Genomic DNA, 21,712 nt, shown 5'->3' with positions numbered 1-21,712 from the left:
GAAATGGAAAGCCAATCTATTATCTTTGCCAGTAAAACCCCAACTGAAGTCACAAAAAGCTGACCAGAAAAAAAATCTGAACAACGAAATTGTAAGATTAGGGATTAAGAGCTAAAAGGAACCACAGAGTCACTTCATCCTAATTCTTATTGAATAGATATGGAAACTAGAAGCCAAAATGAAGTAACTTGCCCATAGATGCAAGCAGGAGATAATCACAGAAAAAGGAGAATAGAATATGAAATTCTTGAAAGAGAAACATTAATCCACATACTCCAGTCTAATAACCTAATTTTAAATATCAGACATTTTCATCTAGGTCTTCTTATTCTAGATGGAATGTTGTTCCCACTATACTGTGCTACCCTCTAAATTTAAAACCTAATGCTAGCATCCCTAATTAAACTCTTTTCAAAAACCTACCATTTCCTCTCCCAAATCTGAAAGTTATTCCATGAATAAATATTCTGGTCACAAATATCATAGGTGACTCCTGGATAAGTGGAAGGAAACTTGACCATATAGTAAAAGAGTCCTATTTTGGGCAAATTACTTTGTCTTTGTTGGCCTCCTTTCTCCTACTTAAAATGAGGTAGTTGAGCTAAAATGCTTCTGATGCCGTGCTCATGTCCTGACTGGACAGTGCTTATCAATCTCTGGTATTCTTTAGGTATTCCTCAGAAATCTGATGCAATACATCTTATCCTAAAGCAGACAAACGAAGAATTGATATTCTATTACTCCTGTGATTTTAATTTTTTGTTTTTTTCTTTTTGGCAGCTCCTTGCCATGACTAATTAGTCTTCTTTGGGACTGAGTATTGTTCTGTTTATAGAAACATAGATTGTCTCTCCACCACCACCACCACCCCCCTTTTCCTGATGCTAGATTGGGTTTATGTTCTGTAGCCAGTTCCCTATGGAGAACATGTGTCTTAAGTCTCAAAGGTTTCAGACACATTCAGGTAGTTTATCTCCCATACTTTTCAGAAATCGTTCTCTATTTTTCCTAATTCTCAAGATTGCCCCCTCTTCATTCACTCCCTGCAGGAATCCTTATTCTAAGCAATATGCTCCCAACTGGGCTTCTGCTGCTGCTGTCTGCCCTGGGTCAGACCTGCCCCAGTTAATTATGCGTCTCTTCTCCCTCCCCAAAGCTAGATCCTGTCTTCTCTTTAAAACAAATTCTGATTCCCTGCCAATCTCATTTTCCACAGAAGCTGCCAACAGCTGAAAGACAGGGCCAGTTTTGTCTCTCTTTCCTTTCATTCTTTGGGGAAAACTTTATTCATAACAGCATACAGGAGCAGGGCCACAAGCAGAGCAACCTTCAGAGCACTCTGAACCTCACACAGGATATACAGAGCATTTTCAAATGATCAAACCAAACAAATTCAGGTACAAATGAGACCTCAACTGTGACTATCATCAAAATGGAAAATCACAGTTATTTTTTTAAGACACACATAAAGTGTGTCTGAACATCAGGGATAACAAAATGCAATTTTTATTAGTTGATTATTTACTATAGATTTATTACCTTTGTTTTAGGCTATCAACTTCAGGATGGAATTGTATAACAAGAGAAACCTCAACCATGAATTTCATATTTCTAATTGAAGCATTCCTGTTTAACAGGAATTTCATATTGTCCTTTCAATATTTTTATTTGTTTAAGGAGAGAGAAAAATATTCAATACTGAAAATTCTGTGCTGCATTAAAATATTATAAAAGTTATAAAAACTCTTCTATTGCTACTGAATTAAATAAAATTAAAAGGTAACATAACCAGGAATGATACTGTGAATTTGAATTGGGTGTATAGGTATGAGTGTTAGTGTGTATGTGTTTGAATGTATGCTTGTACTTGTGCATTACAATCTATGTTGTATAGATTTATAGAATCATGCTTATAATTTGAAGGACAAAAATCAAGGATCTAAGTTAAGCATTTACTTCTCTGTTTCCACTTGCAGCATATAAGACCGTCTCTGATATCATTTACCCAGAGCAAGGTTTAAGTAATGTTTTCTGTGGAAGTAGAGTAATCAAATAGTCAATTTTGGAACCATTCCTAGTTCTTTAGGAGTAAAGTTAATTAATCTGGTGCACATTATTTGTATATGAGAAATTCTAGAGAAGTATAATTAATTCACCAATTAGCTTTAACTTTTGGAAACATTTCTTTAAAATTAGGCATTAAAACTGCCCCCTCCTTCACACTTATATGTACATACACATTCTCAACCGTATTTGAACTGGTTAATCAGAAAGTTGTTAAACATTTAGTTTCATTGGTTAATAGCATAAACATTTAGTTTCATTGGTTAATAGCACTCAGCATAAAATCCATTATTGGCTCTATTTGTGCAATAAACTTCTATTTTTATCTAAAATCTCAACAGTGAATTACTGTTTGCTCTTAATGAGCAGAGGACCAGTATGTATGCTATGACATTATCTTTCTTCAACTGACAAGAACTAATGATGCTTCTCCCAAGTTTTCTCTCAACTCCTTTGGAAATAATCACAATTAGCTCTTTTGCCATTACTCAAATGACCATAAGTAGGTGAGTAGTATAACTTATTTGTTTTTGCTTTTTTTTTCTTAAAAAATAGGATTATACTATTGGGGTCTATAGAAGGAAATTCTCCTGCTTATGGAATTGATGCTTATTGTTAACTGTATCTTAGAAAATATATATTAATACCATACAATTGATGCTGTTGAACTCCTTTAAATCCCAAAAGTTATTTTTATGTCATTTCCATGGGGACATGTCAAGGAAATGATAAAATTAGGAAGACTAGGACTTTTAAGTTTTTGATATCCTCTCTACTGTGTGAGGATGGTTCATAGTTCCTAATATTTTAGAGTGCTACCTCCTTTCTATCATTCTAAATATCAGTAATTAATGAGTAGTGTATTATACAATGTATATTTGTTCTTTAAAATATTCTTAAATTTCCACAAATGATTTCTGAATGTCTACTACCTATAATCCAAGTACTTTGCCAAAAATGAGTTGGGAATGGGGAGGATGTCAAAATGAGTCAGAAATTGTTCTTACTCTTAAGGAGTTTATAATGATCTATTGGGGTATTAGAGGTAATATAAGTAGATCATAATGGCATAAGGAAGATTAATTTAGAAGAATTTAGGAGCTTCAGAGGAGAGCAAGTCACTTGTGTCTGGATCCAGTAGTTGAATTAATTCAATTAAAGAGGCATTAATTAAGCACCCACCACATGCAGAGAACCTTAATAAATGCCAGTCACTCAAAATGAAACTAAAAATGTCCTGGTCTTTTCTTGAATATAGTGGTTGAATATCCAAGATTCACATTATGATGATTGACTGAAAAACTTGGAATGAAACCGTATTATTGAAATCATTGTTCTTTTCATTATTGTTCTACTATCCTCTTTGAAACTATGATAACTCCTCCTATACTATTTCCCAAAAATGAACATTATGATCAATCAGCTAAGAGGGAATTATGGAAGTAAAGGGTAATTTGGAAATTTATAAGTCATTGATAGGAAGCCACAGACTAAAGAATTTGCATGAAGATGTTGGAAAAAACAGTAGGATTTGAAGAGCAGATGAAATAAAGTCATTAAGAAACTTTTTTTTAATTTAGGGATTAATTTTAATAAAATTTATGAAAGCTAAAATACCCCTTAAAAACATTATATTAGCTGGATCACATAGAAACAGTTACAATGGTAATTCACTTATCAAATTAGTAAAATCAGTTTAATTTTACTAAGCTAAGTAAATTATTATTTCTTCATCCCTCTCCCCCCCATTTTCAATATTTCTTACTAAGCTATGATGACACATGGTAGAGTAGCTAAAGTTTGGGGCCTGAAGTCAGGAAGACTTGAGTCCAAATCCATCTTCAGATACTTAGTAACTTTATAACTATGGCAAATAGCAATATTTTTATGCAAGGATTTCCTCATCTGAAAAATAAGAATGATAACAGTATCTTCTTCCTGAGACTATGACGAGGATAAAATGAGAAATATTTTATAAATAAATATTTATAAAATGCATTATAAATACTTATGCTAGGTTAAGGATCCCTATTTTAGACAATTACTTGAGTATATAAATATTATGATTACTATTATTGTTATTTTTTATAGATAAACTCTTTGAGCATTAGTTTCTCACCTGCATTATTTAAAGAAAATAGTGAAGATAGCCTCCAAGATCCTTCATTTCTGTGTGTTCTTTTGTCCACATGGGTAAGGAAGTACTGGTAATTCAGGTTTAGAATTTGGATGCATGCTTATACTCTAAGTCAAAAGAGAAAAAAAAAGAAGTCCCGGGGACCTGAATTATTAAGATAAATAGTCAACTAGGTGTTTCATCTCTTTTGGCTTCCAGGTACAAAGATAAAAAGTGATTATTTTGCTTCTTCTAGTAAGAATTCACATTATTAGTTACACAATAATTACTATTACTTTATTCATTTGACCCTACCATCCATAGCTATTTTTAAAGTTGAAAAGTTTTGAATATTATCTTATTTAATTTTCTGTTTTCCTTCTTAGAGATTAGAAAACATTAGTATTTCAAAGCAAATTAACAAAATGTAGTGCTTTTCAAAAAAAATCTAGAATTAGATAAATTTTATATAGGATGATTCACTAATGTTCTGTGATAAAAAGGCAGATCAATATAAGGTGACTACATTTTCTTTATTTGTAGAGATGTTGATTATAAATCTAGCTCTTTTGGTCTATGAACATTAAGTAGACCCTTGGGATACATATAAATTCTTTTAAAACTAATCCAGCATGTGTCCTTGAGCTATTATTTTTAATGTAGATACAGTGCATAGCATTTCTTTAACATTTTGTAAACTACTAGTCTTCTCCTGATGAAAGAAGTATTCCATGAAAGAAAATATACTTCCCAAAGCCTCAGGAATGATTATATTGAATTTTCCTAAAGCACAGAAAATGTTTTCCTCTTAATTTTAGTTCAACATCCTCTGCCCTATTTCTCCAGTTCATACTGATCTTTCCTTTCCTGACCCACTACACTCTTATTGCATCTATACAAGGTTGTTCTGACTTACATGTCTGATTTAAGAATAGCAGAGTTATGTTTCTCTGATCTCCCACTTCCCACCATACCATATAGTGTCATAATTGTAACTAGATTGGGATGACAAAATTATTTTTCCAAAGCACCAATATTTAGAGTGTACTGATAGATCTTTATTTTCCTTTAGTAGCTAAAAGCAACTTAGATAAACTTCTAATTGATAAGAATAATTACTTTTCATAGAGAACTAATAGACTAACTTCATTCCTAACCCACCTTGGATAGTCTCCTATTTTCCCCAAGCCTACAGTGGTCTTCCCAAAAGTCTTAGTGTCTTGAAGTGTCTGCTTCTAGGGAGTAGTGTTTCAGGGATTCTTTTGTCTCAAAATATGGTATTTTCCTATGATTTTTGTCTCTCCATCCCTTAAGTGAATTTAATGTTTTGAAGATGGATTTAGTGCTGTTAGCCTTTAATGACAAAATAGGTAGCTATGGTTCTAAGTAATGAAAAAGGAGTTGAAAGAAAGGGAAGAGGTTTTTACTGGCTGCCCAGTGAGCCTCACTCTACCTTGAAGTCTATGACTATGCAGAAAGAAAAATTAATGAAATGGGACAAAAATTCCCTCAACGGAATCTTTTCCCTATCCTCACCATACTGTAAACCCTGTCTCTCCCCTACTAACACTTGCCTCCCCTAATCCATGACTAAAAGTGGTAATATATTAAAAACCTTTTCCTGCTTGTAGCCACTACCTCCATTTTCAAGAACCACAGTTGAGTGATGTGTAACTCTTAATACTTGACATTTGTGGCAAAGAGTTCTTGCTTGTCAGCTATTAGAGTTTCAGGGGAACAACAACATCAGCAATAACAACATTTATATCATGTCTTCTCTGTGGCAAGTAACTTGCTAAGCTCCTTATAAATATTGTCTCATTTGATCTTCATAACAACTCTAGGGGATAGGCAATATTATTCTCCTCATTTAATATTTGAGAAAGCTGAGACAAAGAGAGCATTAGAGGGCATTTACTGAGGAAGAAAATGAGGGTCAAAGAGGAAAAGAAGTGTGATTTTGCCTGTCATAGTGGTTAGTAGGAAAGGGAAAATTTGAACAAAAATCCTCTGAATTCATACATTTCAGGTGTTTCCACTAGACTATGGGAGGGGAGGTTTGTGCAGCTAGGTGTTCCAATAGAAAAAAAGTACCCAGACTGGCATCAGAAAGACATCTTTCTGAGTTCAAATCTGACTTTAGACATGTGCTAGATCTATGTTTTTGGGCAAGTCATTTATCTCTGTTTGCTTCAGTTTCCTCATCTATAAAATAAATTGGAGAAGGAAATGACAAAACCTTTCCAGTATTTTTGTTTAAAATCATTAACAATCCAGAGTGAGTCACAAAGATTTGGACATCACTAAAATAACTGAATGACAACAAGTATATGATAGTGTTGCCTGTTTCTATAAAGATATCTATATGTGAATGCTTAACACTTTCATAAATGTGCGAGTGTTTTTATATATAAGTTGTCTCAAAAGTCTTAGTGAAGTTTCAAACTTTAACTGAAACTCAAGATTGTTATACCCTGTATATATCACTATACTTGCATTCTTTTTATAAAATTGTGTCATAATGAAATTAAGGATGACAGAATAAAATCAGTGATAACATGACTTCTCAGAAAACTCAGGATGAGTTTTCAGCCATACTGGTGACCCATTTTACCATATTTTGATGTGTGACTGTACTGGCCATAATGAGCTGCTTACTATATTAAATTATCCAACCCCAATTCACTTAGCAAAAGAGATAGATTGCCCACTTTATTTAAATAGGGGGAAAGCTTTCATATCAATTGCATGATGAATATTTCCTAATATAATTTCTAAACATTAAGACCAAATTCTTTAAATGGTTCAGTAGTTAAATGGTTGGGAAAATTAGAAAAAATAAACAAACTGGATGCCTCTAAAATTTGGTTGACTAGATATTCTGGTGTGATACAAGATCATTGTAATTCATTGTCATATTGTTGCCGTCACTAAAATGAAATCCAGTGATTCAGAGGAAGGAATATTAAGTGTGATATACAGATGGGAAAGATTACAAAGTTGTTGCCTGTCCACTATCTTTGTAGGCTGTAAGTTGGACTGACCTACACATTACTTTGTACATACACTTTTTTCATGGGTGATTTAACTCACAGAGCCATTGGAAAAGGTTACTTTCAATCTGTGGGCTGAAGGAAGGGGATTATATCTTTAATGAGGCAAAGCTGTGCAAATGAGAAAATAATAATCTCCATATAATTAGAACTTACTCTTTCAGAAGAAATATTGGCCATGATTCTTACTACCCCTCCCTCCAAAAATCCACCTCATTTAATTAAAGGGATATATGTAAATTAAATTGACACCAAAAGGTTGATGAGTAAGGAGGATGGAATTCTAGTTGGCTTATGTTCAAAAAAAAAATATGAAATAAGCACTTTTTCATTTTAGAATGAGATGCATTTTTAGTCAGATAAGTAAGTATTCCTAAATTATAATTTGAAAAGAGGGGGCAACCTTATGAATTAACAAAAGTGACACTTGACATTTACTACATGCTGCACTTAACATGGCTTTGAATTGCTTTTGAGAAATCATGATGTCTCATATTTCTCTCCAAGTGAAATGGGACAACATGTCCATTTTGTTGATGGGGAGATTAAAGATGACTCACCAAAGGTCATAGGGACAGTCACTGCTAGAAATCAGTTTGTAAACTAAGAAGTCTTTCCTCCATTCTAGTATGTTCTAGGCCACTTTATCTCACTTTTTTCTTTGATCAACTAGTCTATATTCAAATTTAACAATGCAGAGAGAGACAGAATTTTACAATGAGGTTACATCTGACGTTTCATTTATTTATTTATTTTAGGTTTTTCAAGGTAAAAGGGGTTAAATGGCTTGCCCAAGGCCACACAGCTAGGTAATTAATTATTGTCTGAGGCCAAATTTGAACTCAGGTGCTCCTGAGGGTGAGTGCTCTATCCACTGTACCACCTAGCCGCCCCTGAAATTTCATTTGTAAGGAACTTGCCAATTGAAAATAGTATTACATTTTTCATTAAAAATATACTAATCGAGGTCCCGCTCCGGCCGCGGATTCGCACTCCGAGCACACCAGAAAGATTGTTGAAAGATGGCCACCTTGACCACGGTGGTGGCGGCGGCCGCTTTGGATGCCCCTTGTGCGGCGGGGCTGTCGCAGGAGTTAAAATCCAACAACGCCTAACAAAAATACATGACCAACATAAAGAGGCTTCAACAGCAGTTAAAAGATGTAAAATCTACACCTGAATTTGTTGAAAAATTGAGAGAAATGATGGAAGAAATTGAAAATGCAATCAATACTTTTAAAGAAGAGCAGAGACCGATTATACGAAGCTCTTATCACAGAAGAGAAAATAGCTACTAATGAACTAAATGCTTTAGAGAGAAAAATAGAGACATAGGCAACAAGTAATTCAGGAACAGAAAGACCTTTCAAAGTACCATCATGCAGAGTTTCCTTGGACATTGTGATGCTACATACTTTGCCTGAAGAAGTTGTAGAATTTGAAAAGTTCCTTCAACTAGCAGGAGGATGACAAGGAGGTTGGGATGATTATGATCACCAATATTTTCTAAAAGTGAGAAATAAGCATAAAGGAAAGCCCAGCTATATAAAAGAAATTCTACTGTATCTTCCTGGAAGGACAGAAGAAGAGGTTCAACTGCATGAGAAATGGCATCAAAAATTTCTGTCTTTAGAAGAAAGAAAAAGAAGTCTATTCAGAAATGGAAAACAAAGAAGCAGCAAGAAAGAAAAGAAATGTTGACTTTGAAAGAAAAGTCAGAGGAAGATCTTCAACAAGAAGATTTCCAAAAACAAAAAAAGAGCAAAGATAGAAACAGAAATTAGCAATTGAAGCCTGGAAAAAACAGAAAATTATGGAATTCTCTATGAAACAAGCATCTCAATTGAAAGAAGAGGAAAAAGAAAGCAAGAGAAAGAGCATCAGCACCAACTTTACCTAAAATTACTGCTAGAAAAATATACTCAGTGAAAGAAAGAGCAGGAAGAATTGTTGAAACTTGATAAGGAGATGAAGGAGAAGACTAAAAGGGAAGAAAGAAAAATGGATATAAATGAAATTACTAGGTTTCACGTGAGGGATTTACATAAACTTGAATTAAAAATGCTGGAGAGACAAGCAAAGGAAAAGGAAAAAGATAGAAAAAGAAAGAAGATTGGCAAAATTAAGAGAAAAGAAGTTAATGTTAGTTGGGATCCATCCAGGTTGTATAAATCTACCAAAGGGTGGGAAGAACGTACAAAAGAGAGAGGTCCAACAGGTGCAGCTCCTCTCCTGCACATTCCACATAGGGGTATTCCCACCTGGAGACAAGGATTATAGAAAAGAATTTAACAAAAATAAATTGCCATCCAATTAATGTGAATGTTGGTATAATTCCTTAAACAGGGAAATAAATGATTTCTGTGAAAAGTGACTACTTATGTTGAGAAATTAAAATTTTCCTTGCTTAACAGTGTGAAAAAAATATACTAATCTTGGTTTTGTTTCTTTTCTTTTTTTTGCAAAGTAATAGAGTTAAATGACTTGCCCAAGGTCACAAAGTTAGTAATTATTGTCTGAAACTGGATAGAGGACTGACCTTAGAGTCAGGAGGATGGAAGTTCAAATCCCACCTCAGATGCTTGACACTTATTTGCTGTATGACTTTAGGCAAGTCACTTAACACTGGTTGCCTCATATTGAGGGTCATATCCAGTTATCCTGTTTCATATCTGGCCACTGAACCCAGATGGTTCTGGAGGAGAAAGTGGGAATGATGACTTAGCACAGTACCCCCTCATTCCGATCCAACCGATCCAATCCATATGTTTGTCATGGCATCATTTGATGTCATGGTCTTCTTCAAAATTGAAGGACAAACATTATCACGCATCTTAATATAATTTTTAAAATGTTAATTAGATTAATAGACTAGAATAATAGCTAGCATTAATATAGAATTTTAATATTAGCAAAGTGTTATTACCTCATTTGATCCTCACAAAAACTATGAATAATTTTTCCAGATGAAGCAACTGAGTATGGTAGATCAAGTTATCTGCCAAGAGCCACATAGCTAGGAAATTTCAGATGTAGAATTAAAAATTCATGTGGTCCTGACTCCAGAACCAGCATGTTATAAGATCAATTGACTTCCTAGTTCACAAGTTTGTAGAAAGTATAGTATAATGTTGCTGATAATTTAATATAATATTGTATGAGAAGCAATTGGAAATTAGGGAAAATAAATGTGTCTGTCTGTGTTTGTGTGTGTACTCTTTCATCTAAGTTCCCATTCTATGTATCCCCCCCCCAGTAAATCTGTCCCCAGACCTTTTACCCTAGGTTAAGGACCCCTATTTAGAGAATTACTTGAGTCAATGAGAGATCATTGACTTTTTGATCACCCTGTTATTTTTGGAGGCAGGGACATGGAAGGAAGGAGGAACTGAGTTTAGTTCTTCCTTAATTTGAGATGAGCTCTCTATCCACTACTTTTAAATCTTCTCATAAAACATTCTAGTTAATTATCAGCAGTGAGGTCTCTAGGTTTTACCAGATTATCAAAGGAGAGGTTGAGTTCATGATTCAAAATAGGTTAAGGACTCCTGCTCTAAAACTGTATGCTCCTGAGTAGTGCTTAATCTTCATTGATACAATTTCAGCACCAGGTGCTGTCCATCTGCAACTCTCCTTTAGATCTCCCCTAATAGTAGTGCATAAAACAATACTGTCAATATAGAAAGGAGTGATGATGGAATAAAAGCTAGAAGGGAGGGGCGGCTAGGTGGCGCAGTGGACAAAAAGCACCTGCTCTGGAGTCAGGAGTACCTGGGTTCAAATCCAGTCTCGGACACTTAATAATTACTTAGCTGTGTGGCCTTGGGCAAGCCACTTAACCCCATTTGCCTTGTAAAAACAAACAAACAAACAAAAAAGGAATATTTACTCAAAAAGCCAGGATTATTGGGAGAACAATCTGATTTATTGGGTTGGCTAGGTGGATAAAGCACCAGCCCTGGAGTTAGGAGTACCTGGGTTCAAATCCGGCCTCAGACACTTAATAATTACCTAGCTGTGTGGCCTTGGGCAAGCCACTTAACCCTGTTTGCCTTGCAAAAACCTAAAAAAAAAAGCTAGAAGGGATTGTATAAACATAGTTAAATATATTGTAATACTATATAATAGAATGATCTATATGATATAGCTCAGCATAGCAATTGTAGAACATGACATGTAATACAATAAAATAGTAAAACAGTATGCATACTGCTTAAAGGCACTGGGTCAGTAGAAAAAAGAGCAGAAATCAGGTTCGGGAAGACAGATTCAAGTCATGGTTTTAAATTCATACTATTTTGTTAAACTGAGACTAAGTCATTTGACCTCTCAGTAACCTAGGCAACTAAGTGCTGTTGTAAATAGAGCACTGGACCTGGAGTCAATTTATTTCCTATATTAGAGACTTTTTTTTGATCCAAGACTAGCCACTTATCCCTTGTCCACTTTCTTTTCCTCATTTATAAAATAGAGATTTTTAAAATCGGTAACTAGGTGGTACAATGGATACTGTGCCTGCCTATCAGGAAGACTCCTCTTCCTGAATACAAATCTGGCCTCAGACACATACTAGTTATGTGACTCTAGTTAAGTCACTTAACCCTGTTTTCCTTAGTTTCCTCATCTGTAAAAAATGGTAAAGAAATGATAAATCACTACAATGTTTTTTGAGAAACCTTAGAAGAGTTCATGAAGAGTTGGACACAACTGAAAAGTTATTAAACAGCAATAATGAAAAAAGGAGATAATAATAGAATTTACCTCACAAATTTGTTCTGACTATCAAAAGAGGTAATATTTATAAAGTATTTCTTAAGCACATTATGAATGCTATCACCCCTTATTAGCTAAGAAAATAAAGAGCTAAGCAGGTTATCTCCTGTCTTGGTCAACCAGTTCTCACTTTAGATTCCCTAAACAAATTAAAAAATATACACAAATAAAACCCATAGTACTATACGTCATAATATTACTGTATACCCTATCTGGTACAGTATTCTATTCTATACATTGCTAATAAAGTCAATGTAGTTTTGTTGTAATAGTTTAAAAATAAATGAATTTTCAAATATTTAAGCTTTCAAAGTTTAAATCTTTTCTAGTTTTTTTTTTTTTTGCAAGGCAATGGAATTAAGTGGCTTACCCAAGGCCACACAACTAGGTATTTATTAAGGGTCTGAGGCCTGATTTGAACTTAGGTACTCCTGACTCCAGGGCCGGTGCTCTATCCACTGTGCCACCTAGCTGCCCCCAAAAGTTTAAAATTACACTAAAACCTTTGGGATATATTATATATTGCAACATTATGTATTATGAGAACAATGTTATCACTTTTTGAATACAAATGGACATCACCAAATGTTTGCTAGGGTCAGTTTAAGATTATCTGATTGCTAAATTTTTCAGTGTGATCCATCTGTCAGAAATTGGCAAGTATTTCATATCACATCTTGATTTATTGTTTTGTTGGGGCAGCTAGGTGGCACAGTGGATAAAGCACTGACCCTGGAGTCAGGAGTACCTGGGTTCAAATCTGGTCTCAGACACTTAATAATTACCTAGCTGTGTGGCTTTGGGTAATCCACTTAACCCCATGTGCCTTGCAAAAAAAAGTATTGTCTTGTTGATTTTTAGATTTAAGAAAGTCTTGGAGAATATGTGACTCATGCAGATTACACTTAAGATTGTGTATATAGCACATGTACTCCCCCCGAAGAAATCCAACTGTTAAGCATTTACTAGCAAACTCTATATACCTCACCAAAATTCATATACCAGAGCTTGTTTAGCTTTTCCTCAATTGAGGGATAGCCCCTTAATTTCCAATATTTTGTCATTATAAAATTGGCTGTTATAAATATTTTTTGTACATGTAGGACTTTTTACTTTTTTAATATTCTCTTTGGGGTGGATTAAAGTATATGCACAGTTTGATTACCATTTGAATCTAGTTTCAATTTGCTCTCCCGAATGGTTTGGATCAATTTACAGTTCTACCACCAGTGTTGTAATGTTGTAATTTTCCCACATCCTCTACAACTTATAGTATGTTCCTTTTTGTCCTAATAATCAATCCAGTAGGTATGAGGTGGTACCTCAATGTTGTTTTAATATGCATTTATCTAATCAAAAGTGATTTGGAACACTTCTTCTTATACCTATAGATAGTTTTGATTTCTTCATCTGGAAATTGCCTGTTAATATTGTTTGACTATCAATTGGTGAATGCCTTGTATTCTACTAGTCATGACCCAGTTCTCTGTCTATTTGAAAACTGAGGCCTTTATTAGAGACACTTGATGCAAAGAATATTTCCTAACTTTCTGCTTTCCTTTTAATCTTAACTACATTGGTTTTGTTTATGCAATAACTTTTTTATTTTATCATAATCAAAGTGATCTATTTTACATTTTGTAATGCTCTAGTTTTCTTGTTTTGTCATTAATTCTTCCTTCTCTCTCATAGATATGACATGTAGACTGTTCCTTCCTCTTCCATTTTGCTGTTTCACTTTTATATCTAACACATTGCCTCTTTTTTGACCTTATCTTGGTATACAATGTGAGATGTTGAACTAAATCCTAGTTTGTGTTCTACTGTTTTTCAATTTTCCCAGCATTTTTTTTTTTGCAAGGTAAATAAGTGGCTTGCCCAAGGCCACCCAGCTAGGTAATTATTATGTGTCTGAGGCCTGACTTGAACTCAGTTACTCCTTACTCCAAGGCTGGTGCTGTATCTACTGTGCCACCTAGCCACCCCTTTCCCAGCAATTTTTGTCAGATACTGAGCACTTATCCCAAAACCTGGGGTCTTTGGGTTTATCAAATACTAATTTATTATGATCACTCATTGCTGTTTCTTGTATAACTAATCTATTTCACTGATCCATCACTCTATTTCTTCACCAGTAAAATATAATTTTGATAATTATTGCTTTATAATATAGTTTGAGATCTGTTATCATTAGACCAACTTTCTTAGTATTTTTCCATTAATGCCCTTAATATTCTTGATATTTTTTCTTCCAGATGAATTTTGTTGCCATTTTTTCTAACTATCAAATACTTTTTTTTGGTTATCTGATTGATATGGCACTGAATATGTAAATTAGCTTAGGTGGAATTATCATTTTTAATTATATTAACTCAGCCTATTCATGGACCATTGATATTTTTCCAGTTGTTTACATCTGACTTTATTTGTATAAAGTGTTTTAGAATTATTTTCATGTAGTTCCTGGGTTAGTCTTGTCAGGTAGACTCCCAAAATTTTTTACAGTGTTTAGAGTTAGTTTAAATGGAATTTCTTTTTCTATCTCTTGTGCTATATACTTTGTTGATCATATAAAGAAATGTTGTTGATTCATGTAGATTTATCTTATATCCTCCAACTTTGCTAAAGTTAATTATTTCAAGTAGTTTTTTAAGTTAATTCTCTAGTGTTCTCTAAGAATATAATTTTTCCTCGTTGACTATTCTAATTCTTTTGATTTATTTTTTCTTTCTTATCATTATATGTAAAATTTATAATACTGTATTAAATAATAGTGGAGATAATGAGTATCATTGCTTCTCACCTGATCTTCTTGTGAAAACTTCTAGCTTCGCTCTATTACAGATAATGCTTGCTGGTAGTTTTAGATAAATACTACTTATCATTTTAAGGAATGCTCACTTTATTCCTAAACTCTATAATGTTTAAAAGGACTAGGTGGTGTATTGTATCAAAAGCTTTTTCAAGATCTAACAAGATAATCATATATTTCTATTAGTTTTGCTATTGTCAATTATGCCAATAGTTGTTCTAATTTTGAGCCAATCCTGCATTTCTCTTATAAATTCTACCTTGTCATAGTATACAATCCTTGTAATATCTGTATCTATATAGATGTAGATATGGATATAGAAGTAATTGCCTTCTAGTATTTTAAAAAGTTTTTTTCATTGATAGTCATTAAGGAAATTGGTCTATCATTTTCTTTCTCTGTTTTAGCTCTTCCTGCTTTAGGTATCAACAACATAGTTGTGTCATGAAAGAAGTTTGATAGGATTCCTTTTCCACCTATCTCTCCAAAGAGTTTATATAAACATTGAATTAATTCTTCCTTAAATGTTTATAAGAACTCAATTATGATCTCACCTGACTTTGAGGATTTTCTTCTTCTGTAGTTATTAATGGCTTATTCAAATTTATTTTCTAAGATGGGTTCATTTAGGCATGCTATTTATTGAACTGTTAATCAAAGTAATTTTTATTTTCATAAATATGTATTGATTTCATCCATGTCAGATTTATTGGCATATAATTGGACAAAATATTTCCTAATGATTGCTTTAATTTTTTATCCATTGGAGCTGTTTCACTGTTTTCATTTTTATACTGGATATTTGTATTTCTTGTTTCTTTTTTAAAACCAATTAATCTATGACTTTTATATTTTAAAATTTTTAAGAAACATCTAGATTTATTTATTAGTGCAATAGTTTCATTGTTGTGATTGTGGTGGTAAGTTTGGTTTTTGTTGTTTTGTTTTTTTAAATTTAATCTTATTAAAGTCATATTTGATTTTTTTCAGATTACAACTTGACACTGAATTTGGGGTTTTTAATTGTTCTTTTCTAGGTGTGTATTTTTTTTCTTCTAGTTCCCAGCCAATTTACCTCTCATATGATTTTTAAGATCCTTTTGAGTTCTTCCATGATTTCTTCCTGGTTTTAAGACCACTTCCCATTTTTCTTTGGGGTTTTTCCCCCATTGATGTTTTAACATTGTTGTATTCTTCTGAGTTTGTGATTTGATCTTTCCAGTTACCATTATAATTTCCTGTGTTCAGATTATATTTTGTTGTTTTGCTCATCTTTTGCTTTTTTGGTTTTTTTTCCTTTCTTTTAAATTTGATCTCTGTTCCCAGGGTGGAAGTGACCCTGGTCATTTACCTGGTGCTGCACTGATGTTCCCCTGTGTCATATGTTGGGGAGCAGGGCTTTCATGTTTGCTGTTTCACTGAAGGGTTGCATTGAGGATTGGCTTGTGCTACTAGAAGTTGTTGGGTTCTGATAATTTTACCTGGTGCTAAGCCAGGGTCCTAGAACTGGTATCTGGCGTGTTGATAAGTTGAGGTGGATAGGTTGTTCCTATGTTTCCCTGGGGATACTTTGAAGCACATAAGAGATCTGGCCACTATATATTGCCCATTTGCCTGGGGCTACACAGAAGCACATGGTGTTAAGAGTTTGCCTTTTCTACCACACTGTAGATCAAGCTCTACTGATTCTTTGCTGGGGTGAGATTTATTGCTATTCTCCTTTTACATGAGTGAGTAGATTTTCCTGCTGATATTCCAAGTTTCTTAGGCTCAAAGATTGCTTCACTCTATATTTTTGCTGGTTCTGCTGTTCCCAGATTTGATTTGAGTCACTATTTTATGGTTGTTTGAAGTTGAATATGAGAGAGTTATGGAAGTCCATACTAGCCAATTTCCTCATTTTTGCTATGAAAATGTTAAAGTAGATTATCTATAACAACTCTCCTGACTATAAAAAGCTATGGATATAATGGATAAAAAGAGATATAAGGCAAAAACATTGCTTCTAGGCAGTTGATTTACAATATTATACCTTCTTTATCTCCCTCAACAAATAGGATCCTGGATAAAGAACTGGAAGGGAACTAAGAAAGGATCAAATATTTAAATCTAGAATAGACCTTAGATTCCATTGAATTCAATTTCTGAAGCCTAAAGAAGTTTACTGATATTTGAGGTCATAATTGGCAAGTATATGAGATGAGATTTGAAATGAGAATTGCATTCAAATATTTCTTAGTCCAGTTTTAATTCTTTTTTTAAATTTTTATTTGTTTAAGGTAATGGGGTTAAGTGACTTGCCCAAGGTCCCACAACTAGCTAATAAGTGTCTGAGGCCAGATTTGAATCAGGTCCTCCTCATTCCAGGGCCAGTATTCTACCCACTGAGCCACTTAGCTGCCCCTATTTCCCGTTCTAATCTCCTTCCTCTCATTCTTCAAACCCCCTTATTTTCAAAAACTCAGGTAAGTTAACTGACTTCTCCATGGTCACACAGGATCAGTAAAGAGAAGTAAGCAGACCACATAACTCTTCCCAAAGAATTCAACAGACCCCAGTGAAGCCCACTATAACATACTAAAATTATTTGGAATATAATTTCCAAAATACTGTTGGTAATTTTGAATATACATACATATAAATATACATATCCACATTTTGTTTGTTTATTTATAGTACAGTGGAAGTTAGATACCACAGATAACAATACACACAGGCACAAATGCACGCAGAAAACATTTGTCTATAAATGTCTAACCCCCTCATTTTGCAGACTAAGACATTGAAGATAGAAATTTGAATTGATTTGTTGAAGGTTATACATATAAGTGGTAGAGTCCTAGTCATCTGATGTGATTTTATGAAGATTAGATCACTTAGACTAAGTTCATTTCCTTTTTTAACAAGATTACTGAAAATGCTTTAGATTATGGAATTTATTTGAAATAGCATACCTGAATTTTAGCAAGACATTAATCATAATCATGATATAAGATCTCCTAATGGAATATAAACTTCTAGAAGTAGAGATTATTTCTTTTTGTATACTCTAAACAAAGTATAGGGTTTTGCATATTGTCAATGCTTAATAAAAGCTTTTTAATACATTTATTGACCATATATCGGGTCATTGCATGTTGTTTTAGGAATTCTTTTAACGACAGGATCTAAAAAGTAATTAATTAATCTTTATAATCTGGACAGTCTGCTCTAGGGTAGGGCTGTCAGGGATCATATCTGACTTAGTCTACATTTTATTAGTGATTAGATTGATGCTAGGTGAGTTCCTTTTTGATCAGCAGATAACAGAGGACAAGGTGGAACCACTATTATTAATGGACAGAATTAGATTTTAAAAGGACCTCAATAGGCTAATAATATGACACATATATTGCTTTAAGGCTTGTCAAGAATATTACATGCATCATTTTATATGTGCCACTGTGATAGTTACTATGGATATCAGTGTTGTCATTTTATAGATAAGAAAGCATGCTTAGATAAAACAACATGCATGCATATATGTGTGTCTAGTCATTAAGTCATTCTTACAAGTAAGTGTATATATATGTATATGCACAAAGGTAGTAAATATTGAAAATTGAACTCAAACCCATTTCTTCTTAATACAAAGGGCATTAGTGTGTGTCTCTCTCACATCAGTGTCTCTTTCATCACCAGAATGATAAGCCAGATTGATAGGAAGCAAATTTAATAGAGGAATATAAATCCTTGTACTTGTGGTAAAACAAGCAAAGAAAGAAAGAAAGAAAATAATTATACCAGTACAACAGGGATGAGGGTTCATGTCAGAATGACTAGCTTATTATAACATGGTGTATACAAGTATATTTTGGTTGGCTATAAGGATAAGTTTCTTAACTTTTTTTGAATTAAATTATAGTTTAATCATTTCTGAGATCTCTCCATTGAAGAAATTTTCTTTAATAATACAGACCTACAACTGTATAAGAGGGTCAGAAGGATGGGAGAGATAGCAGGGAGAGAGAGGGACAGAGATAGAGATTTATACAGAAAGAGACAAAGAGCAAAACAGAAAGACAGGGAGAGGAAGAGAGAGAGGGGAGGGGAGGAAGAGGGAATATAGGAGGGAGACAGAGAAAAACAATTAACTCTATATCTTGATTTTCATACCTTTCCAAATCCTAATATGACTTTAGGTGGCAGCAAGAAGGAAGGAGGTATAGTGGCAAGATGGTTAGAGGGCTAGCCTCCCAGTTGATAAGACTGTTGTTTAAATCTTGTCTTTTACATATTCTAGCTCTGTGACCCTGGGAAGTTTATTTTAACTTTCAGTATCCCAAGCAACTTTTGCACTCTCTAAGACTACAAGCTGCAGAGCAGGTACCTACTTGACATGTAGAAGAATTTCTAATACCAATGAAATCACAGATTCTGCTCTACATACTTGTTTATCTACATATGATATACATATATCTAAACTGTGCACATTTATACAAACTCATGTGTGTGTATATATATATATATATATATATATATATATATATATATATACATACATACATACATATACCTGTGGATAAAATTATACATTATACAGATAAGATATATCTACTTGTAATTTAAGTCATCTGTATTTTAAAAAACAGTGAAAAACATCGATGAAAATGCCACCATAATTAAGTTTATTAGTGGCATAAAAATGTTTTAAAATATTAGATAGTGATCTACTTCTTCAATATAATAGCTAGATTTGTACAATTTTAGTAAATCAAAACATCTGTCCAATCCCATGGTGTTTATAGTTATAGGATTTGATCTATAATAAAATAAATTATGTATATATATATATATATATATATATATACTCTTAAAATTTAAATATGTTCTGACTCTGAGGTTATTTGTATCAAATTTTAATTACCTTTATCCCATGTATTCCTTCTATAGAAAATATTAGTTTTGATTTAACTACTTTTTTACCTGAATGCTCTGTCAAACCCCCTATCCCCTCCATTACCATCATTTTGTTCATCATGAGGACTTATTGCTACCACATATCCTCCCTTTAATTGTGAAGAATGAAAGAATGCTGACTTTTTTTCTGAGATAAGATATTGTCAGTTCTAACTAACCTTAATGAAGAATCACAAAAATGTCTTCTGAAGTTTATTGCCTTGTTCAGGCCACCAAAGCATCTCTGAAATGTACCTTTCCTTCTTTTCTTTCTTTCTTTCTTTTACTGAATAAATTTAGTATACTTACAATCTATCTCTGTCTTCTTCTGATATATGGAGCTGTGAAATGCAAACACTGAACATAATATTCTCTATACACTCATAAAACAGAAAGAAATGCATACAGAAAACATAATGATGAGGATTATATAGGAGAGCCATAGTTTCATGTAACCCATCCTTGGCTATTGATAAAAACTAAACTTGAAGTGAGACATACTACAGTATAAAATATTCATGTTACTGATTGGTGCTGAAGGCTACCCTTGATTTATTTGAAATTGGTAGTAAAGCATTCATAACAAGGCTGTAGTACTCAGCCCTTACAAACCCTGGGAGGCGTCTGCATGTTTCAGATTTGAATTTCTGTTGGCACTGCTATCATTTTCAAGAAGAAAAGAGCTCAGCCTTGTCAGAGCTGACTGCAATGTCTTCTGAAGCCTTTTCTCTCCAAATTGGAACTGTAGGCAAAGAAATTATGCCATAGCACAGAGGTTAGATAGCCCCAAGATCTCCTGGGTAATTCTTCATGGAGAATCTCTTATTTCCACTAGCTTATGCTAGCTGTCCACCTGTCCAGAGGTGAAAAGACCATAATAGCTGATGACTGATTTTGAAAAAAATTCCAGACTATGTGGGCAATAGTGAACATAAATTAAAATGAAATGAATGTGTATTTATTTCTTCTACCTTAATCTGTACCCTGCTGAACCCAGCAATTTATTGTTTATTGATCTGACACTCTGGGAGGCTTTTCTCAAATTCAACTCTGACACTAGTCTACATTTCTTTTCTCTGTTTTAAAAACCAAAAAGACAATGCTTTTGCTCATTTCATAACTTTTATTGCATAACCTTCAGGGTTGGACCTGAGAATTCATTATGGAAAAACCTAGCTCAGGGTGGGAGAGGTCTTGTGACTAAATCACTGCAACCTCCACTAATCTTAGACAATCCAAGGAATAGGCATAACCTTCTCAATTTCTGATGGTGGAATATTCCTTGTAGTCATTGAATCTTTCTAAGTAGTTCAGATTTTCATGATTTGCCAAAGAAAACAACTTGAATATACAATGCAATCATTCATTGTATATCTTTTAAAAATGTAGAATATCAAGGGGAAAGTTAAATTTTCTGTTTAAAGTATTTAGTTTTAGGGCCGGCTAGGTGGTGCAGTGGATAAGGCACCGGCCCTGGAGTCAGGCATACCTGGGTTCAAATCCAGTCTCAGACATTTAATAATTACCTAGCTGTGTGGCCTTGGCCAAGCCACTTAACCCCGTTTGCCCTGCAAAACAAAAAACAAAAAACAAAAAAAGTAAAGTATTTAGTTTTGGAGGTGATAGGTTAAAAGCATCAAGAGACACAAAGATTAAGATAGCTTATGCATTCCATAACATGGTGTCACAATGTACCCTGAAAAATGTTCTGAAAAATATATTTTCTCAAAATTATTTCTTCTTTTTTTATCAATCATCTGAAGTGAGATCATAGGGAAACTGTAGACTGCAAAATTTGTACGATAGATATTTTGGCTATACTTAGTTCTCTTTGATGCTGACTCAAGCTCAATTCTTTGGAGATAGCAGTCAGTTTGTAACTGATGAACCTTTCCTTGTTTAGAGCATTTTGCTTTATAGACCAGTTGCTCCATAGAAACTATTTTTGTATAACAT

At 33.6% G+C, this 21,712-nt stretch overlaps 1 protein-coding gene and 1 pseudogene across 1 annotated transcript in view; both read left to right on the top strand.

Moving 5' to 3' along the window:
- Positions 1 to 21,712, top strand: part of DCC (DCC netrin 1 receptor) — a 1,459,593-nt gene that overhangs the window by 599,825 nt on the left and 838,056 nt on the right. The gene's annotated exons all lie outside the window — the stretch shown is intronic.
- LOC141503459 (coiled-coil domain-containing protein 112 pseudogene) lies at positions 4,254 to 9,513 on the top strand (annotated as a pseudogene).

Source organism: Macrotis lagotis, chromosome X (genome assembly GCF_037893015.1).
Source record: "Macrotis lagotis isolate mMagLag1 chromosome X, bilby.v1.9.chrom.fasta, whole genome shotgun sequence".
NCBI lineage: Eukaryota > Metazoa > Chordata > Mammalia > Peramelemorphia > Peramelidae > Macrotis > Macrotis lagotis.
The sequence above is the reverse complement of the archived record's forward strand: the minus strand, read 5'-3'. Positions and strand labels throughout refer to the sequence as shown.